This window comes from Heliangelus exortis, chromosome 5 (assembly GCF_036169615.1).
Source record: "Heliangelus exortis chromosome 5, bHelExo1.hap1, whole genome shotgun sequence".
In the NCBI taxonomy this organism is placed as follows: Eukaryota; Metazoa; Chordata; class Aves; order Apodiformes; family Trochilidae; genus Heliangelus; species Heliangelus exortis.
Window position 1 is genome coordinate 17,077,585 of NC_092426.1, and position 19,311 is coordinate 17,096,895.

At 44.7% G+C, this 19,311-nt stretch overlaps 1 protein-coding gene across 7 annotated transcripts in view; it reads left to right on the forward strand.

Annotated features, from left to right (window-relative positions):
* Positions 1 to 165: 165 nt before the first annotated feature.
* The window catches only part of FOXN3 (forkhead box N3), a 201,461-nt gene continuing 182,315 nt past the window's right edge, over positions 166 to 19,311 (forward strand). For all 7 annotated transcript variants that reach the window (XM_071745814.1, XM_071745812.1, XM_071745817.1 and 4 more), the window contains exon 1: positions 166 to 301. The gene's annotated coding sequence lies outside the window, so the exon portion shown is untranslated. The remainder of the gene's footprint in view (positions 302 to 19,311) is intronic.

The window sequence follows — 19,311 nt, forward strand, 5'->3', positions numbered from 1 at the left end:
AGTCCCGCGCTACCACTTCTCCCGAAGTTTCTTTTCGGGGAGACCCGGCCTCGTCCCCCATCGCTCGCTCCGGTGGGCGGCCCGGCGGGGCGGGGAGGGGCGGGCGGGCGGGCGGTGCTAGGGCCCGGCGGGGCGCGGCGCCGCCGCCGGGGGTGGGGCGGGAGGGGGAGGCAGTCGGCGGCGGCGCGGGCTGCGGCTGCCTCCCGCCGCGGGGCGCGGAGCGGGGCCGGCCGCGGGGAGCACCCACCCCCGCGGCGGCGGGGCGGCGGCGGTAGCAGGAGCCACGGGGCGCGGCGAGGAGGTAACAGCCGCGGCGATGGCGTTTCGCGGTGTCACTGAAAGCGTGCGTGTGTGTGTGTCTGTGTGTGTGTGCGCGGGTGGGTGGGTGCCACCCAGTCCCTCCCGGGCCAGGGAGCCGCGGGCAAACTTTTTGGGCCGCTGGCTGCCATGGGCGGGGGGCGGGCGGGCAGGCAGCGGCGCCGCCCCGGGGAGTTAGTCGGGGCTGCCCCGCGCTGACCGCCGTCGTCCCGCCGACGAGCCCGCAGCCCTACCGAGCCCGGGGGGGGGCGGCAGCCCGGCGGCAGACGGGCGAAGGGCGCTCCGGAGCCAGTCGGGGACGCGTGCGGAGTGGCCGCCGGGCCGCATCCTCGGGCGGGCTGTACCCCCACAGCGCCGGCCCCGGCTCCGGTTCCGCGGAGGCGCCCGGACGGGGCCGTGGCGGGCAGGCTGGGTGGGAGGGACGCGGTGGCTCCAGTCCCGGCTGGGGCCCCGGCAGAGCCAGCGGCGGGCAGCCACCCCGCTGCCTCCCTTTTGTTCTGCGTGCCGCTGGCTGCTAGATCCCTACCCGGGAAGAAGCCGTTCGGTACTTCACGGGCTTCGGCTGTCTGCACACGCTTGAAGGGCATCCTTCGGTAGGCTGGTCTTTCGGATCTGCCCGGAAAGGGATTTTCTTATTTTCACATCAGCTGACCTTCGCTTTCTGTTCTTCAGTGCTGACTTTCAACTTACCTGGAGTTAGCTTGAATTAATTTCTTCACAATGTATGCATTTCTCCCCGCACCCCGGAGAAGGATTTCATTACTAGCCTGCCGGCTACGCGGCAGTCCGTTATTATTTATATCATCAAAGACATGCCTGTGAAAATCTGTTAGTACAGCTATAGCACCACCAGCTCTTCCAGCCTAGTTTACTGAAACTTTAATTGCAGCAGGCAGCGTTTTGCTGTGGAGCCATTTACGTCAGAGCGGAGCGTTGCTCGGGTGGGATAGCGGCTGCCCTGTGACGAACGCTTTTTTCACGCAGGGAGGGCTGGTGCTGTTTCATCGGATGAATCAGAAATAAAAATGAGCAGACAAGGAAAATGAGTTTGTGCGGTATCAAAAAAAAAAAAAAAAACAAAAAACAACAAACAAACAAAAAACTCCCACGTCTGTCACGGGCACGGTAAACCGGGCAGCAAACCCACGGTTTTCTCTAGCATAGAAGCCAGTAAACAACGTAAACTGTGATCACTTTGCAGCCAAAAATATAAGGCCTTGCAGCCCTGGCTGCCTAAGCGTTACGTGTCATTAAAGTAGCTCCCTTGGAGGAGAGGGACTGTCCCAGGAGCTGTAAAATCTATAAACACTTTTCTGATTGGTTTAAAAATTTAGACACAGGAAGCGGATGGTATCTAATAACAGACAAGTGGAGACACTGTTGTCATGGAAACTGAAAAGACCTCCCCCCCCATTTGTTTAAAAAAAAAAAAAAAGGAAGAAAAAGAAAGGGGGAAAAAAAAAAAAAAAAGTCTGCATATCATCAGAAATGCCTGCAGACCGCCTTGGCTGCTTTTGCCTTTCCCACAGCATCTGTTGAAATCTGAGAACGTGCCTGTCAAATCAAGGTCATTTTACAATAAAACCCTGTGCCGTTGCCTCTCCTCTTTCCTCTCTGGATGTTGTCCCACACTTTACATCCAAGGAGGAGTTAGGGAGGTGCAGCCTGCCTGCCCGGTGTCCCCCGGGCTGCCCTCCGGATGGTGGGTGACCTGCCCCAGCCATGCCTGCAGCTGGGGGAGAGGCTGATGCTGGCTGGGGCCCCGAGGAAAGGCACAAAGCTGAAGGACCACAGGGATCAAAAACCAGAAGTACCAAGGAATGACTTTCAAAATCAAGTGATCAGACTGTGTTTCTTTTTGTGTCAATCTATGAACTTGGGGGGAAAAAAATGGGGTTGATTAGACTCTGTTCCTCCACATTACAAAGTTATATTAAAATGTAATGATTTGGACTTGAATATTAAGTTCATTTCACAGCTCTGCCTCACCTGCATTTAAAAAAAAAAAGGTGGCAAATGGCTATGGGAAACCCTGTGCAATTGCTTTTAATAAAAAAATCATTCTTTGGTTATAGCATGCTATTTGAGGACAAATGCAGGAATACGAGAATAAAATAGACTTCATTACTGATGAATGCAGCATGAGAAAATCAGACTATTATTGTGGTAAATTGAAGTTTTACTTTGCTGGACTATTGAAAGTTTATTGCCTGTGAAAGCAGAGAGCTATTTTGCTTTTGGAGCAAGAGAGATATATTTCCCAGCAAACTCACAAGAAGGGTTTTAATGTTTTGGTTATTTTCATGGGCAGCAGCTGTTAATTTCAGATGTTTGTGAGGGAGAGATGTCTTTGAGTATACACTGAATTTTCTCTGAAACATTTCATTTTGCTGCTTCCTTTAATCTTCATTTTGCAGTGACCAAGCCAAGAAAAGTACTTGAGTGCTTCACCCACCCAGTGTATAAATCATCACTTTGAAACCTTAAGTGACCAATTCGACCTCTGTTGCCTCTTTGCTTGCGTATTTCACTTTTTTTGCATTATTATTTCATAAGAAACCCAAAGGCTGGTGATTAGTTCTTGTGGGTTGGAAGGTAAATCCTGCTCAGGGCTCTTTCCACCCTCATCTTTGGATCTTGCTGTACAAAAAACCTAAGGCCTGGCTTCAAAATCTGCTTGCAGGCAGAACAAGCCGGAGGAAGCAGCGCTTGCCTCTGCTCGAGGAGTCCCTCTTGGCTGCCAGCATGGGGTGGCAGTGGGGTGCAGGTGCTGGGAGCCCCCTCCCAGTGTCAGGGAAAGGTTTAGGGAATCAGGCAGTCGTGTGTTTAATCCAGCTCATGTCTGATTAGCCAGAAGCTGCTTTTAGTTGCTGTGGATTTCAACTGGAGAAAGTTGGGCTTGGTAGCGAAAGTGTTCTTGCTTCTAGAAGAGAATTTCCTGTTGCTGGGAGCATGCTTATCTGCAGGAAGGTTGGTTGGCAGGAAGTGTGTCAGTTACTTGTTTTTACACTGTGAAGGAAATGAGCTGGATTAGGTACTTTCTAGATTTACCCTTCGTCGTCCTCCATGTCTGTGCTGCTTTATTTAACTCGTGGTTTTAGTTTGTAAAAGTTTCATGATATCAATTGTTCCTGAGGGTAATGCAAGAAGTTAAATGCTTGTGTTGTCCTTCCATTTTTTGCTTTTACAAAAAACCACTCCACCAGCCTCTCTGGGCCACATTTTCAAAAGTATCCAATTTGCAATTTATACCTTTTGAGTCTCATTAATGATACTCAGGCTTTTTTTTTTCCTTCCCCCTCCTTAAAAATGAAAGATCAAAAAACGCACCAGTTACTTTACTAATAGGAGCAGTCCTTACATTTCTGAACTGCCTTTCATCATGGATCATAAATCACTTCACAGAAATTCATTTTTTAATATCCACAGAAGCTGTATGAGCATAGGAAGCCAAAACATACCATTTCACATGGACTGCCCAAAGCTGCAAGGCTAATTAGGAGCAGAGCTGGGAGGCAAATTAATTGCCCCTTAATTAGCAATTGGTAATGGATTAAAACTTTGAAAATGTGTCTGCCTTCCCCGTGTGTGCTTGTGCTAATGTGCCAATGCAGTGTGCATGTATTTGGGAAGTGAGGTGGGGGGGGGTGAGAATATAAGCAATGATTTCAGAACATGCCAGTCGCTTACTGGTCCCCATCCAACCTGGAATGTCTGGGATGCCATGTTGAAGGCTTGTAAGATTAGACACAGCTTTGGATGAAGACACACTGAACTAAAGGTGAGGGCTGAGGTTTAGGTCATTCTGTTTTAGTAAGTAGGGAGTTTCAGGGAAATACATACTACTTCTCCAATACCGCCTCACAACGGAGTATTGATGGTGTTAAGCTGAACTTTTGCAGAGGGCTTTGAGAAGGAAACGTGGAAAAATTACAGAAACTTGTAAGAAACTGCCTGGCATGCTGAACAGCTTCAAGTAATGATTTTTGGTGTCGAATGTATTTTGGTGTTAGGAGATGTTCTGGGCAGAAAAAGCTGCCAGGGCTGTCCAGAAGCCTAGGCTGGGCTGGAAGGGGACTGTTCTGGCTGGTGCTGGAATCTGCTAGCTCATGACTTCAGACATAACACAGTGCAGCATGACTCTGGCCACAGTTTTGGAATATTTTTAATGAACCTGCTCTCATGGCCAAGCCAAGAAAAGCTGTAACAAGAATAATGGAAAACAAAAAAAGAAAGGGTTCCAAGAAAACAACATTTAATTTAGATGTAAAAATTACAGCTGTATTTTTTTCGGAAGCAATCAGCTGATTCTGAGAAACCAGCCTGAAGCTCTGGAAGGCAAAGCAGTTCTTGGGAAGCAACTCTTTCCTAGATTTTGGAAATCCTGCTCTAGTTAAGGTGCCCAAAGTTCAGCTGCCAAGCATCAGGACAACTCAAACCCTCCTTACCTTCACTGTAACACTTTAGATGCCTTTAGCAGTCTGAGGGCTTGTGCTTGATCTGGGCTGAAGCTGCTTCTCTAGCCTAAGGTTTGCACCTTGGCCTCCTGCATAGAGGCACGAGGATCGCTCTGTGCTTGGGTTGTCTCCCTCAGGATGGGCACAAAGCAGTGGGGTAGCCCTGCTTTGGAGGTGGCTTTAAGAGATGTCTGGGGAATAGTTAAAACTTGCTATGACTTTCAGGTGATTTAAGATTCTCTAACAGCCCTGTGTTAACCCAGGTGCTGGTGGCTGCTGGCTTGCTACGGGATTTTTCCCCACCTCTCTTGGGAAGGAATGGAAGTTGCATGTTAGGCTCTTTAAAAACTCTTAAAACTCATCTATTCCATAATGTCTTCAGAAACTGGACAGGTTGACTCTGCTGGATGTGAAACATCTGCCTGTTATGCTGGACAGTATTGTGTTGCTCTCTCCTTTTGCTTCCCTGTCTGTAGTCTCAGTGTCACCACTGGAGATTGTCTTTCTCTGTGTCAGCACTGACTGCAGGACGGACAGACAGCAGGGCTGTGATCTGTGGCCAAGTTTGGTAGATAACACTGACTGGACAGATCTGCCTCGGTGTTTGTTACTATAGTTCCTGATATTAGCAGGATTTTACATCAATCCTAGCCAATATGATAACGTTCCCAACTCTGCATGGTTTTTACCTTTTACTGAAAATAGGTTAAAACCAAATAAAATAGGCATTATTTAAGGCCTGGGGTGATTTTGGTGGACACCAGTTTCCCCCTTTGCCTGCCTCCCACACACTGGGTTGTGGTGGGACCCTGTCTGTGAGCTCGGTTTGCACAGGCCAAGTGTGAGGTTCCTGGTGGGATCCTGACTGCAAAGCACGCACTGCCAGCCGTGTGCTGGTACAGCCCGCTCGGTTCTGCTGCAAGGAAGAGAAACCAGATTTCCTAACAGACAGGGCTTCATCTGCAAGGCAATGCAAGCTAGATTCTAGAGAGCATTTCACAGAGTGGCAGCTTTATTGGAAGTTGCTACCTAGTGCTGTACAGCAAAGCCATTGCTCTTTTTAGTCTGTTTCTTTGCAAGAGCTGCCCCTGCCCCTGCCTTGCATCTCCAGTGACCCTGCCTCCTGCCTGGGGCTCGCCAGGATCCCCTGTCCCATGCTCAGTAGCTCTGTGGTTCCTTGGTACAGCTTTGTCAAGAGGCCAACCTCTTCCCTGGGCAAAGTCAGCTTCGGGTGCACAAGCAGATGTGGGCTCCCCAGCCTGGCCCTTGTTGCCAATTTAATTGCTGCCCCAAGGAGCAGAGGCATGAGAGGGGTTATGAGAGGTTATTAGATATGGGAGGAAGCTGAAGATCTGACCCATCCAGATTTAACTGGATTAAATCTCATTTTACCCCAACTCTAACTTGTTTTGATCTGGGTTTTAGAGTAGATCTTTTTTAGAAGTTACTCAATTAATATGTTAATTTTAACACCAGATTTTGTAAAGCTTTTTTGTTGGAGGTGGAGAAGGGACCCAAATGTTTTGATCCTATTTTTATCATTATCTTCACTGAGTTTTTCTTACTCTATGCTTTGCAGAGAAGAGCAAAATTTTAATAATTCACTAATATATTTTCACTTCATTAACATTTTATCATTCTGGCATTGTGCATATGGTGAACTCTTTAGTAGTCTCATTAAGGGCCTGATCTTGCCCCTGTACTCTTACGTCCCTCCAAGTGTGCAAAACCCTAAACACAGCAGTGTTTAGTTTGGAGCCACTAAGCACCAAGCCTCCACCCAATTCAAGACTTTACTGTGTGGTTTAGAACATGAAGACACAGAGTGTTATTGTGGTATTGTCTGCATAATTTTCCACTCTGCTATGTTTGGTTTAAGCAGAGATTTACAATTATATTAAAATGGTTATGAAACTTGCAGGTTCCTTCTCTAGGAAAGTCCAGTTCTTGGTGATAGGATGGCATGAAGGCAACAATTCATGTAATCTTGGTGACTAAATATACAAGTGTGGGAGTCTCGAGAGTGGCAGGGAAATCTCTGAGTTGTGAGCAGCAGAGGATTAAGGGCCTGGTATGAGTTTCAGGAGGTCGAAAAGAGTGTGGCTGTTGAGAGACCAGAGGACAAAAGATCACAGTAATAAATACAGCAGATGTCAAGGGACCTGGCTGAGGATTTTTGCTTCTCAAATAGAATACATTTGCTTTTAGAGGCACCAGAACAGGAGCTCATCTCTTGTAAATTGGTATAGTGCCTTTGGAGTTAGTGGAATTACGGTGACTTACATCAGCTGATGGTCTGTCTGGTGGTACTACAAGGAGAGTCAAGATGTGAAGGATGGGGCAACTGGAAGAGGTTAGAGACCTCAGCAACAGGGAGGGTGAAAATTTGTTCATGACTGATGGAGAGGCCGGGCAAGTGAAGAAAGATCAAAAGGTCCATTGCAGCTATATTGGGTTTGATTTGATGATGAAATGCCAGCCATGAAACATCAGCAAGGCAAGCTGAGAGATGGGCTTGGCTGGAGAGGAAAGTTGGAGGCAGAAAGTGCATTTATGGTTGGCACAGCGGTGATTGGTGTGTGAGTGGGTAAGAGCATGCACAGGGTGTGTGTGGGGAGCTGGGGGAGAGGAAATGGGGGTACAAAGCCACTCCTGGGTCAGGGCCAGAAGACAGTGTTTCACAAAGCCGTAGCACGAGAAAAGTCTTTCAGTATGAGAGGAGGAACAGAAAAAACTATAGGGTTGAGAGGAAAATCGAGTGACACTGACTTCTTTAGAGATGTGAACTGTGAATAATCTGTTCTACGATTAGTAAACTCTGGAAAGCTAAGCCACAAGGAAGCTATGTCTTAACTGATACATCTAATTTTTCCCTCATCTTCTGTTGTTGCAAAGTGGGCCTTAACACTTGGGGATGGTTATGGCAGTGTCACTGGTGGGCACGGCTCTGTGCCTCACTCTGCTGGGGAGGGAAGTGGCCGTGTCAGCCCCCGTGTACCTCAGGGTCATCCAGTTGAGCACCTGCAGCCTCGGAAGAGGCTTTGCAGTCAGAAAATTTAAACAGGTGCCAGAAAGTCACAGCAGTTTGATTAAATATTTTGGCACGGTAGCTGTGGTTGCCATACCCCACTTAACAGGCCCCATGTGAGGGAGCAGGGTGGGGTTGGAGTGGTGGATGGGTTCCCCTCCAGTCTGCGAAGTCTGGCAGGAGCAGGGCTGGGGTGTGATGAAGGTCCGAGGAAAATACCACAGCTTCAGTTTGTTGTGGCCAAGCAGAAGATGTCATTCTGGGCATATTTTGCCACGGAGTAGCTTTGTGCAAGGAGGAAGAAAACACAGACTAGGAAAAATAGGTAAACTGTAGGAAATAATAGGGAAAATGTTGAAATTAGACATGTGTGTTATGATGGTCACCCTTGCTCACAAGCTGGTCTCATATACTGGGGCAACCCATTGACAATCTTGGCCCACTGCAACAACTGGAAACAGCCTGACTAGCAATGGAACTGGCTTAATTGTACCAAGACAAGAAAAATAATTTATAATTTATAATACAACATCAAAAGGGAAAAGTAAAGTGTGTTTTAAAAATCCTTTAATTTTTTTGTAAGCCAGGGTGCCATTTGTGATGAGTGGGGATATTCCCATTCTCTGTTGGTGACTCTGGTGGTCTCCCTGTCCAGAGGCATCCAGCCTGGGTTGGGAATTCAGTGTTTTTAGAAACAAAACATCTTGGCTTCCAAAGTAGAATGATTTCTTTCCTAGTGGTATTGAAAGCAAGTGTGCTCCTGCTGTTGCAGCAGTTTGGTAAAAAATCAAACCAAACCAAACAATAAACTGAGCATCTTGGAACTAAAATAGTTGAGAGACCACGCCTGGGCAAAGCAAGGATGATGTGGAGAGCTTGGTAATGGGATGTGGAGCCTTTACTACAGGTCACTCAAATGGGTTATCTCCAGAAAGCCCCAGTTACCCTCTGGCATGGATGAGGAAGGGGCCATGCACAATTATGTAGCCCTGGAACCCCTTATTGAGGGAGTAATTTCACAGTGCTAGTTAATAGCAAAGGCTTTTTTACCAAAATAACTTTTGTCAAGGAACTGGGTGAAACAGCCTTTTCTGTGTTGATGGTGTCTTTCCCAGTTGCCTTTTCTCCCTGAGTGTTATGTCCCAAGCTGGTGGACTCTGCTTGCTCCTTGTGTGGATTGCTCTTGGTTTATTGAAGCCATGCTTCTTCCCTTCTGGCTTTTTTGTGTTGAGTGCCTTTTGCCCAAATGAGGATGCCCGTGCACGGTGTGATGTAGGCAGTTTGGGAATTGCTTTGAAATCTGGAGCAGGGCTTTTTTCTCTCTCTCTCTTGGTAATTTTCGTTCTGAATTTGTGCTCAGTCTTGCTTACTAGCATCAGGTACTGCTAATGGTGTGGAGGTAAGACCTGGAACCACAGAGCAGCAGGGGTCCCAAGCACCCTGCTCTGTCATAGACACAGTGTGGAAAAAATATTTTCTTTCTGGCTACAAAAATTTTCTAGACCCTAAATAAGGTATTTGGAGAAAAAATTACTCCAATATAGAAGTCTCTACATGACTATAATTATTTGTCCTGCTTTTATATTTCATTTGCTTTATTTAAGTTCCTGTCAGCTGCTAATAACATGAACATTGGGGTAATTTGGAGGGTATGCACAGTATTAATGGTATTTCTTGAGCAGCTGCTTCTAGCCTGCTTGTGTTCAGTGGATTTCTTGCTATAAAAACACTTCAGTACATGAATGAATGGGCAGGAAACACCTAGATATTAATTAATATAGACAGAAACTGCCTTTCCACTTCCTGCTCATTCAGAACAACGATGAAGTGAGACAGCAGGATTCAGCTCATGGGCTGCTAGGAAGACGTTGTTTAATTTCAAAAGTAGAGCTTTGTTTTGGAGGCTCCCAAGTACTAATACTGGAAACCAAGGTTTTGTTTGCAAACTCAAGGGACAAGAGATTCATCCCAGGTGCAACACTTACATACTGTTTAAAGTCCATCTTCATGTATTCATGGGGGAGCTCCCAGGGAACTCAGTGGTGGTTGTATCTGATTTTATGGATGCAGAATTGAATGCTCCATTGCCACCACTGATATAGTGATGGTGATTATGGTTATTTGTATTCCAGTGGTAGGTAAACAGTGTTATTATTTGACTCTTCCCTAGATGTCCTTGCTCTCTCAAGTGCATCATGCATTGATACCAAAGGTGATTTATGTGAGTATTCCCACTTTGGCAGTGTGAGTGGTACACATACAGCTCTTTGGAGCCAGTAGATGTGAAGACCTCTTCATACACAACTATGTTGCAATGTAGATTTATCTTGCTGTAACTGTGAAATCTATATCTTGTTATGAACAACACACAGTCCATTACCTGTTTTTGCAATTTTCAACACTTAACCAAGTGAGAAGCAGAGGGCCATGCTCAGCCCCCTGGGCACAGTGTATTGGCCTTCTCTGACATCATGCATACCCTTAAGTCCATAGACTGATCTTGAATTCTCATTACTGTGGGAGCAAGCAGATAAGTTGTCAATACATCTGTCTTGTGGTGGTAAACTCAGATGCCGAAAGACTGAACTCAGGTAGCAGCCTTTCCCTGAGTTAGTGTACTTGTCAAGTCTCTTGGTCACTGTGCTTTATAGAACTGCAATAAGCTAGTTGTCTTTAATTTTAAATTTAATTGGCTAATCCTCTTAAGGAGGAGACAGACATACAGGCATGGACAGCAGGATGATTGCAGCCTTTTTGAATAGCCAATAAAGCTAGCCCTTTTCCCTAAAATGCCTAAGTAGCAGAACTGCTTTGTCTGTGAGCTGCAGAAGGAGGAATATGGTTAGATTACAGAAATGCATGTAATTGAGTTTATTGCAGTATGTTAATTGGCACTGCCAATAGTTATCCTTCCTTATTGAAGCAGCTTCCTTCAAGATAAAATAATGAAAGGTACATTTTCATGTGTCTTTGTCACTCAGAAGTCCAAAAAGAGATCCCTGTTATACTTCTGTCTCATGGCTTGAAGTGATACAGGTCCACTGAAGCCAGACCTGTAGAGCTGGAGACAAGGCAGCTCCCCTGTTTTATAAGTAAGCTTTAACACAACATTGTTTTATTTCTTAACATTGCAGTTAATAACACAGCAAGTGTACTTGGAAGTTAAGTCCTTCTAAGATCTTTATATGTTAAATAACTGCAAACAAACTTTATAGTCACTCTGTAGGCCGTCACAATACATCATTTTGATCTGCCTTCTGTCTATTATATTTTATCTGCCTGCAAAATCCATTTCTAATTTTGGCCATATCTCCTTTGCAATCACTTGCCAGAAATCTACTCCCAGGATTCTTATTCTCCTTATTTTAGTGAAATATCTCTGCTTCAGCACCTTTCCCAAGGTGGCTGATCTAATCACGGCACTATCAGTTATCGCTTCTCGTTTCCTTTGCTGGCTCTGTCAAATGCAATGCACAGCCTAACAAAGTGACATTCAAATATTCCCAGTGACCAAAGGTATTTTCTCTCTTTTACTCTACAAAACTGGAATTGTATGTGGCTTCTTAAACATATGCCCTTCGCTCCAGGAATGTTGACTTTTAAAGCATACTGTGAGAAGAGTTAATATTAAGCAGGTGAAATTGATGCCTCTTTATTTATCACAGACAGGTTCCTTTTTGGTGACCCTGTGGATATTAAATGCTACATCCACAACCCCCTTTTTCAGGTAGAGGAGAGCAATTCTTCATTCATACCAGCTGGCAGGAGAGCCCTACCTTGTCATCAGAGAGGAAAACAAAAAAAAACAAAAAAAGTCACTCCACTGTTTTTAACCTCCATTCTTGTATGTTTATATATACATGATTCTCTTTTAAATTTGAGCGTGACTGTGTGCAGAGGTGACTGTATACCAAACAGGCTGCTTATGTTTCTCAAGTAAGAAGTCACCTGTGTCACCTGGCATCCTCTGTTAAGGTTAAATGTGGTTTCTATGGACACAGGTCCAGCAGTAGCATAACTTTTTTTTTCTTGGGTGACAAACCTCTTAGTGTTATCTTAGATTGCTATCACAGTCTAATACTTGTTTTAATAAGTGTGTGGCTGACTACTCCATCCACTCCTGAAGATAAAGTTATCCACGTGTGTCCTCACAGCCCTTCCTACTTTGCACCATTTAACACACGGTGTCATGAGTCCTGCTTTGCTGCAGCCTCATTTCTCTGTTGTTTTTGTTTTGGTGAGGGCTGGAGTCTTAATCTTTCTTTCTTGGAGAAAGCAGGGAGCAGGCTCTTACCAGACTGCCTAGAAGTGTGAGCAGAGCCCTTTCCATGCACCCATCCTGACTCCAGAGCACCTCAAAGAACAACATTTCCATGGTTCTGGGAGAAAAGCACAAGTGAATGTCTTCTGAAATCATACAGCCTGTTTTTGGGATTTTTTGTTGTGGATATTTTTTTTCTTCCTCCACTGTGTGAATCAAATAAACCTGTATTGCAGTGTGCAGCAGATCAACACATATTTTTTCGTGGTAGTCTGTTGCAGGTTACAGAATTGAGTTTGCTTCAGACAGCAAGTGGAAAAATTAGGAAAACAGGTTTCAAGATGACAAAAAAAACCCCAGTCTGATTTGGTTTTTATGACCCAAGGTGCAATACAAACCCAGGTGCTCTGTGTTTCAGTCCTTTGGCACTTATTTCAATGAGCCATGTATCAGCCTGGCAAGTTGCCAGGCAGAGTGTTTGCAGTCCCTCCCAGCTGTCCCTTGGACACTGTCCCTCCGGTTGGCTGTGGAGGTGCAAACTGGGGAGCATCTGCCCTAATGGAATGGCAAAGCAAGCTTCTGTGTGTCCTTAAATGGTAATTTCCAATAGAGCTATATCACAAGGATGGCGTCTAATGGCTTAAAAAGCTGTTCATTGCTGCATTTTTGTCTAGCTGTTTCTTCACTGTAGGAAGGTAGAGAAATCTGTGATAAAATAATAATTAAATGCTGACAGGACTAAATTTCCACCCAGTGTGAGTTAGCAGCAGTTGCAAACCAAAACATTAGGTCCTGAAAGAAAATTAAAAAAGCTCATTAAATACCTCGGTATGTTTTTCTGATTAGCTGTTCTTTAAAGGAGCATGGGGCTGTAGTAGAAGGGTATACTTGACAGCAGCAATTGCTTTTTTGGGGAAAGGTAAAATATTCAAGTTTTAATGTGTATATATGTGTGTTTCAAAGGATTTCTTGCTGATCTTAGCTATGGGGATTTACATCTTGATAATCATCCATTTTTAAAAGCCACCATGAAATGTCCCTGCCAGGAAATATGTGAAATCCCCTCAATAATATGTCTCTGAAAAGAACAGTTAACAGTGAGTAATGTGCTCAGGGTTTTGTTTTGGTCTCTTTTTCCTCTTCCCTGGCTAGACAAAGCTGATTTTGCAATTGAGAGCTGAACAGCTGTGGTGGACCTTGCTGTGGCGTTGATGGTGTTGAAGCAGGGGCTGTCTGCAGTGCACATCCTGCAGACACACAGGTAAGTATTTTTGCCCCAAAGAGCTTCATGTGATGAGGAAGTACATGAAGTTGGGTAAGGATTTGGAAGAGGGAGAGAAGGTGGTGTAGGGAAGAGAAAACCCCATTTTCTCCATACCCACTAATGGCTGGAGATGTCCTGCTCTCTGGGGCAGTCTGAAGCCGGCTCCCTTGACTATGTTTTATTAAAGCACAGTTGGCTGAGGAGACAGCAAAGTAAAAATTGTCAGAAGGTGCATTTTTAGGCTGCCGTTTTCCACTACCTGTTTTTTCCTTTGATACACTCAATCATGTATTTGCTCCAGGGTGTTCCACAGCAGTGTTTTAGGGACTGATGCCTACAGCACACATATGTCTGGGGATCCTTCCAGATTCTCTTCAAGGGTTGCTGCTGGAGCTGGTGAGGAGGGGAGGATCCAGTGCTGGTGGGGATGGGTGCCACTGCAGGAGAGTTGTGGTTTCTGTACTCGTAAGCTCTGGAGTTTGAGAGGGGTCAATGAGCTGCCAAGTGTCCCTGAAGTGTCTCTGAGAGCTGTGCGACCTGTGGCCAAAACAGACTTCCCAAGCACATGATGAATGTGGCTGGTGGGGCTTCTGCTCCCATTGTATCAGAGCAGCTCATGGCCATGCTCCTTCTGGCACATCTTTGCACATTTATGTTGGAGAAACTGAGAAGCAGAGGCATGCAGAGAAAGGTTTTGTAAATTATTTCAAGCTATTCTGAAGATGTACCTTAGGGTGATACAACCTTTTGTTGTGTTAATGTGCTTCTGTCTGCACCCAGAAGTTGCATATGAACAGTGGTCTCAAAAATACAGTTTCTGCTACCTGAAAGATTTAGGGAAAAGATTCATGTGAAGAGACTTGAAGGAAGTTCAGTGTCATGTGCTTACAAATTTCTTAGCACTTTGACTCTCAAGGGCAACTGGGATATTAATTTTTCCCCTGGCAGTTGTGTAAGTTACATGCTTTTTTTTTTTTCCCTTCACTATGCATTCCAGAAAGCAATTTCGCAGGAAGTGTTGTTTCAGTTTAATCTCCAGATTATATGGTGTTTCTTTTTCCCCTAGGTAAAGAAGCTTAATTATCAGCTAATCCTAATTCAGGCAGAGTTGGGGACTATCTGTGGACATATGTGTAAGGATCCAGATTGTGTAAGGATCCAGAGTGTTGCTTTAGTTTGCAGTGTTTCAGCTCTATGCTGGAGCACATCAGTTATTACTTAGTGGTGAGCACAAGTCTTCAGTGAGCCTGCTCAGGAGTCAAGTCCTGAGTCCCCTGGAAACACCCCAGATTTGGAAAGCAGAGTAAGAGGCATACTTCTGCAAATGTTAAATAGTGATTTTTTGGTAATTAGATGCAGTGACCAAGAGCAAGAGGCAATTTTGTCTCATATTTCTTTCCTGTACACAAGTTGTGCCAAGCAAAGCAGAGATGAGGTTAGCGGCCTTGCTCTGTCCCAGCCCAGGCTGGGGGCAGAGTAACCTCCTCTTACTTCATGTCTGCTGCCTTTGCTGCCCTGGAACTTTTGCCTCAGTCACACTCCTACAGGGTGCAAGGTGCCCCAGCTGGGTCATCCTTCCAGGATGTGCTGTGGGGAAACTGAAGTCCCTCAGCATGGGGACCATTCTTCATAAGAACTGACCACCACTAAGCCTTTGTGACAGAAAGTGTCTGTGAGAAGCTGAGCCTCATAGCTTCAATTTCATTGGGTCCTTGTAGTACTAGCATCAGGCTGAGAGAAACTCTGTCTGCTGACATTCTAGTACTTGACCCAATGGAGTGCAAGGTAGCCAAGCAGTTACAGGCCATTAATCGCCAATTGCTCTTGCCAGGTTTTATATTCATTAATCCAGGACCAAACAGTGGTTTAGTTGTCAGTGTAGACCATTGCAAGATTTTTTTTAAACTCCTGGTTAGTAAAGAGCTAGTATCTAGTTAGTATTGGCTGCAGCCGTGTGGACAGATGCCTTTGAACGTCACTGTCACAGCTACGAAGGTCGGGCTCACCACTGCTTCATCCACTAAACGTGCTTTCAGAACCCCCTTTTTCCTGTGCCCAGGTGGCTGGTTCAGTGGAAGCTGCTCCTACCTGTAACAGAGGCTGCCTGCTGTCAGGTCTCTTCAGTGCACTTCATAGCTCCCCATACCTGAGAGGCAGCTCCCAGGGAACTCTGGAGTAGCCAGGCTGCTTTTTTACCCTGTGACCTCTTTGGGCACAACTGGGATGAAGGTGCATTTTGTTATTTTAGTGTACATTTGCACGCTGGTTTTATTGCTTCATTTTGCAGAGGAGGAATACTCCAGGCATCCCATGGCAGAAATTCCCCTTTTTCTTGGACACTGCCCAAGGGTTACTCATCAGAACAATAACTGCTAAAAAATAACAGTGCTGAGCACCAAGACTTACAATGTGCTTTGATATGCCAGGCTATGAGGATTGTGTGTAGAGGGACATCCTTTTGTAGCTTGAATTGCTATAAAAGGCATCAAGAGCCTTTCTCTGTCAAACTGCTGGTACCCATAGCCAGGAGTTAAGTCTGAGTGAGTTTTGCATGCTCAACGCTGCTGTACACACACTGATGTGTGCCTACACCTGAGGTGAAAAATTTTTATGTTTTAATGTACTGAGTTCTGCTAGCACCTTTTGGTATGGAAGACTTCTGAAAGTATAAGAAAAACAAGAAGGAAGAACGTTGTGATGTTTAACACACTGAAAAATAAAAAAAAAAAAAAAAGGCACAGAAAGCATTTTCTTCCTACACAGTACCATTCATTTCAGGGAGGAAAAAGCTTCTCCTCCAGTTCTGTTCTCTCTCTTCTGAGATTCAAACATATGCTTATATCAGTTTCTCAGCTGGTGTGTATCTGTTGACATAGTATAATAATAATAATAATACGCTTTCCACGTTTACAACTGATGTTTTTGCTGTGCTTATTTAAATTTAGGAGATTCCTTGGGTTTTAAATGTGGTCTTTTAACAAAGCTGTAATATGGGGGCTTTGGGGACTTTTATTTTCTTGAGAATTTTGACATAATTTCCAATAGGAAAAGAAAAAACCAAGTCGCTTTTTATCCTAATGTTTATGGAATTTCTTACATCACATGAAGAAGTTGACCTTATTCAGCAGATGGGGGACCATAAAGCTCCAGGTGGCTGGAAATCACCTAGCAGTCTGTGGCACACCTGGAGCAAAATCCGGATGTGCTGAGTGTCAGTGAAGTGCCACTGCAAGGCTCACCCTTCCCTTGGGAAGGTGCCTGCAGCTGGAGGCACGTCCGTGCTGGTGAGGCACTCAGCATGTTCTGGCTTTGCAGTTGGTGCTGCTTCAAATCCGGGGCAAAGCGGGGTTTTCCAGAAGTGTGTAGGATAAGCTGGTGCACAAATCCATTAAAAATCCGTGTATGTCCAGGTAAGTGGCTGAGATTGTTTGCATACCCTCACTCTCCTCAGCGGAAGTGGAAAGGAGCATGTTTGGGAAGTGCTGGGTGTGCCGTGCCTGGCCGTAGGAGGCTTTGCTTTCAGATTGTGTTGGTACTTGTGATTTTGTCCTGGCTGAAATAGTATTTGAGGAGATAGATTAGCAACTTCAACCTCTGTTCAGGCCATCTGCAGAAAAGGTGTTGTTTATCAGACACTGGATAAAATTGTGGTCCTACTGAGGGATCTTGACTTTTGGGGATCCTGAGATCATGTGCTGTGGGTTGATGTCATCACCTATGTTAGATACTCTGAAAGAGCATCTTACGGGCCATAGGAACATAGTTCTCTAATTCTTGTTCTCTTGATTGGTCCTCTTGTCCTGTTTGTTTGAGTTTGTTTGTTTGTTTGTTTTTTCTCTCCCCAAATCTCAGCATCACTGTTTGCATCCTGTGTCCCATGCATGCATTTTTTCTGCTAACGAAGGAAAGGAAATGGTCACACTCAGATTTCAGCCTTCAAAAACACAAGAGCATCTTGCTTTTGTTACAGTTTTGGACAGACTACAAGGGATACTATCATATGAGAGTTTACTAAGGGCAAAATGATTTGGAAATAAGTTCACTTGCTGCCTTTAGTTTTTATAGGAAAATAAGCTGAAGTGATTTTTGATGCTGTTGGGATTTTTTTTTTCCAGTTCTTCAGTTCTGTGCTACAAAAGAGTCAGTTTTTGAAACTGTGTTGAATGGAAATACAGTGCCTACATTGTGTAATTTGGGTGTAAGACTGAAAGCTAATTCAGCTGTTACTAGGACCACTCTCGCTTATGGCAGTCCTTTAGGCTGATGTAGGTAACATCCTGCCATAAATACTGTGCAGCTTCTGTTTTATGTGGTGTGATTTCATTACAAAATTTCTACTCATTCATCTACCCCACTATGATTTCTTTGTGTGTTGTTTAAAGGAAGATCCACTGTAGTTTTCTTGCAGGCTGATATGATTCCAACATGGTACTCAAGACTTGCCCTCATGCTGCAGTTGTTCCCATGGTTAGGGTAAGGCAATCCTGGGGGATTCCCATCTGAAGGATGCGTCCTCTGCTACTGCAGCTTGGGGAGTGCAGTCCTACAGGGTGACTTCACCTGGCTGGGTCCATCGGGGGGGCACTGACCCGGGTTACAGTGCCAGGGACTGTGTAACAGGCACTTAGGGTTATGAGATTTCTAGGTGTTTAGTAGTTTGTAGCTCTAAGTTTCCCGTTTCTTGCGTTTTGTTTGGCGATCCGTAAAGCCGGAGCTGCAAGTTTCAGCACCCACGGGGATGTTTTTTTGTTTCTGTTTTTCCCTCCCTCTTCTAGGCAAGCTAAGAAATTGTTGGAGCCTGCTCCTATCTATGGCTCATATATCATTACAGTGCAGACAGACATCTTCCTCTCCTCTTCCAGAACACAAAAGATTTCCAGTTAATTGTCTGGAAATCTGGGAGAGAGATCCTACAATTCTTTTGTTTTTCTCTCATGTACAGATATTTATTCTTTTGCATTAACAGTTTGTGCTTGAAGATTTCTGAGAAAGGAATTGATATTGTGAACCCTTAAAGAACACGGTTAGACGAGGTGGAACTGGCTTTGATTGCTGCTTTGGTCTGTGATGCTGTATTCTTTTCACTGAAGCACAGATGAAAGAGTGTGTTTATTCCTAAAATAAATAATAATCTGATGCTCACCTTAGTATAGCTATTTACTTGGAGGAAAAAAGTTTCATTAGAAATGAGAAGGCTGTTCAAAAATCCGTGTTAGTCATTTTAATTGCAGCGTGCAATGAATCCTTTGAAGTTTTATTACCTATTATATACTTGATTCAAAAGTTGCCTTTTGCAATAGCTTAAGGTTTCTTATTTGCCTGAGAATATTAACATTTCTGTTCCAAGCTCTGAAAGAGCAAACTTTCTGAGCATGATTATGAACATTAGGTTAATGCATAATCCCCACTTAGAGGTTCTCCTGGATTTCCATGTGCTTGTTTAGATGCTGTTCAAAGGTGCTTAGCTTTAATTGCCATTATGTGAACACACAGAAATAAGGACTCAAGAGTCTTAACAATTATTCTGTTCACAAATTCCTTTTTAGATTGTCTGAGAGCTGTTCTAAGTTGAGTTTCCATTGAAGTTACTAGGAGGTGTAAAGGTTTTTGCCTAAATGGGAAGAAGTTTCTGTTATCTCCTTATGTAAATGCTCAATTGTTATGCCCAGAAGCTGCTCACACAGAAATAATAATACAGGTTTGGGTAGAAATGGTGTGAAGAGTTTGTGGCTTTCTATGGGAGACCAGATCTTAAGTACTTGAGTTGGAATGGAAAAAGGACCTTGCCTTTTATCAACCTTTGAAAATATTAGTTGGAGGGCTAGAACTGGGGCAAAATAACTGAAAGCTGGATGGACTTGGATTTTCCACCACCAGAGAGAAGCCTTTCTGTAGTCGCAGTTACTGCTTCAGCAGCTTATCTGAAGAACTGTGAAGTCCACAAGGGAATTTAGGGTGAGTCATTGTCAAGTAAGAAACTGGA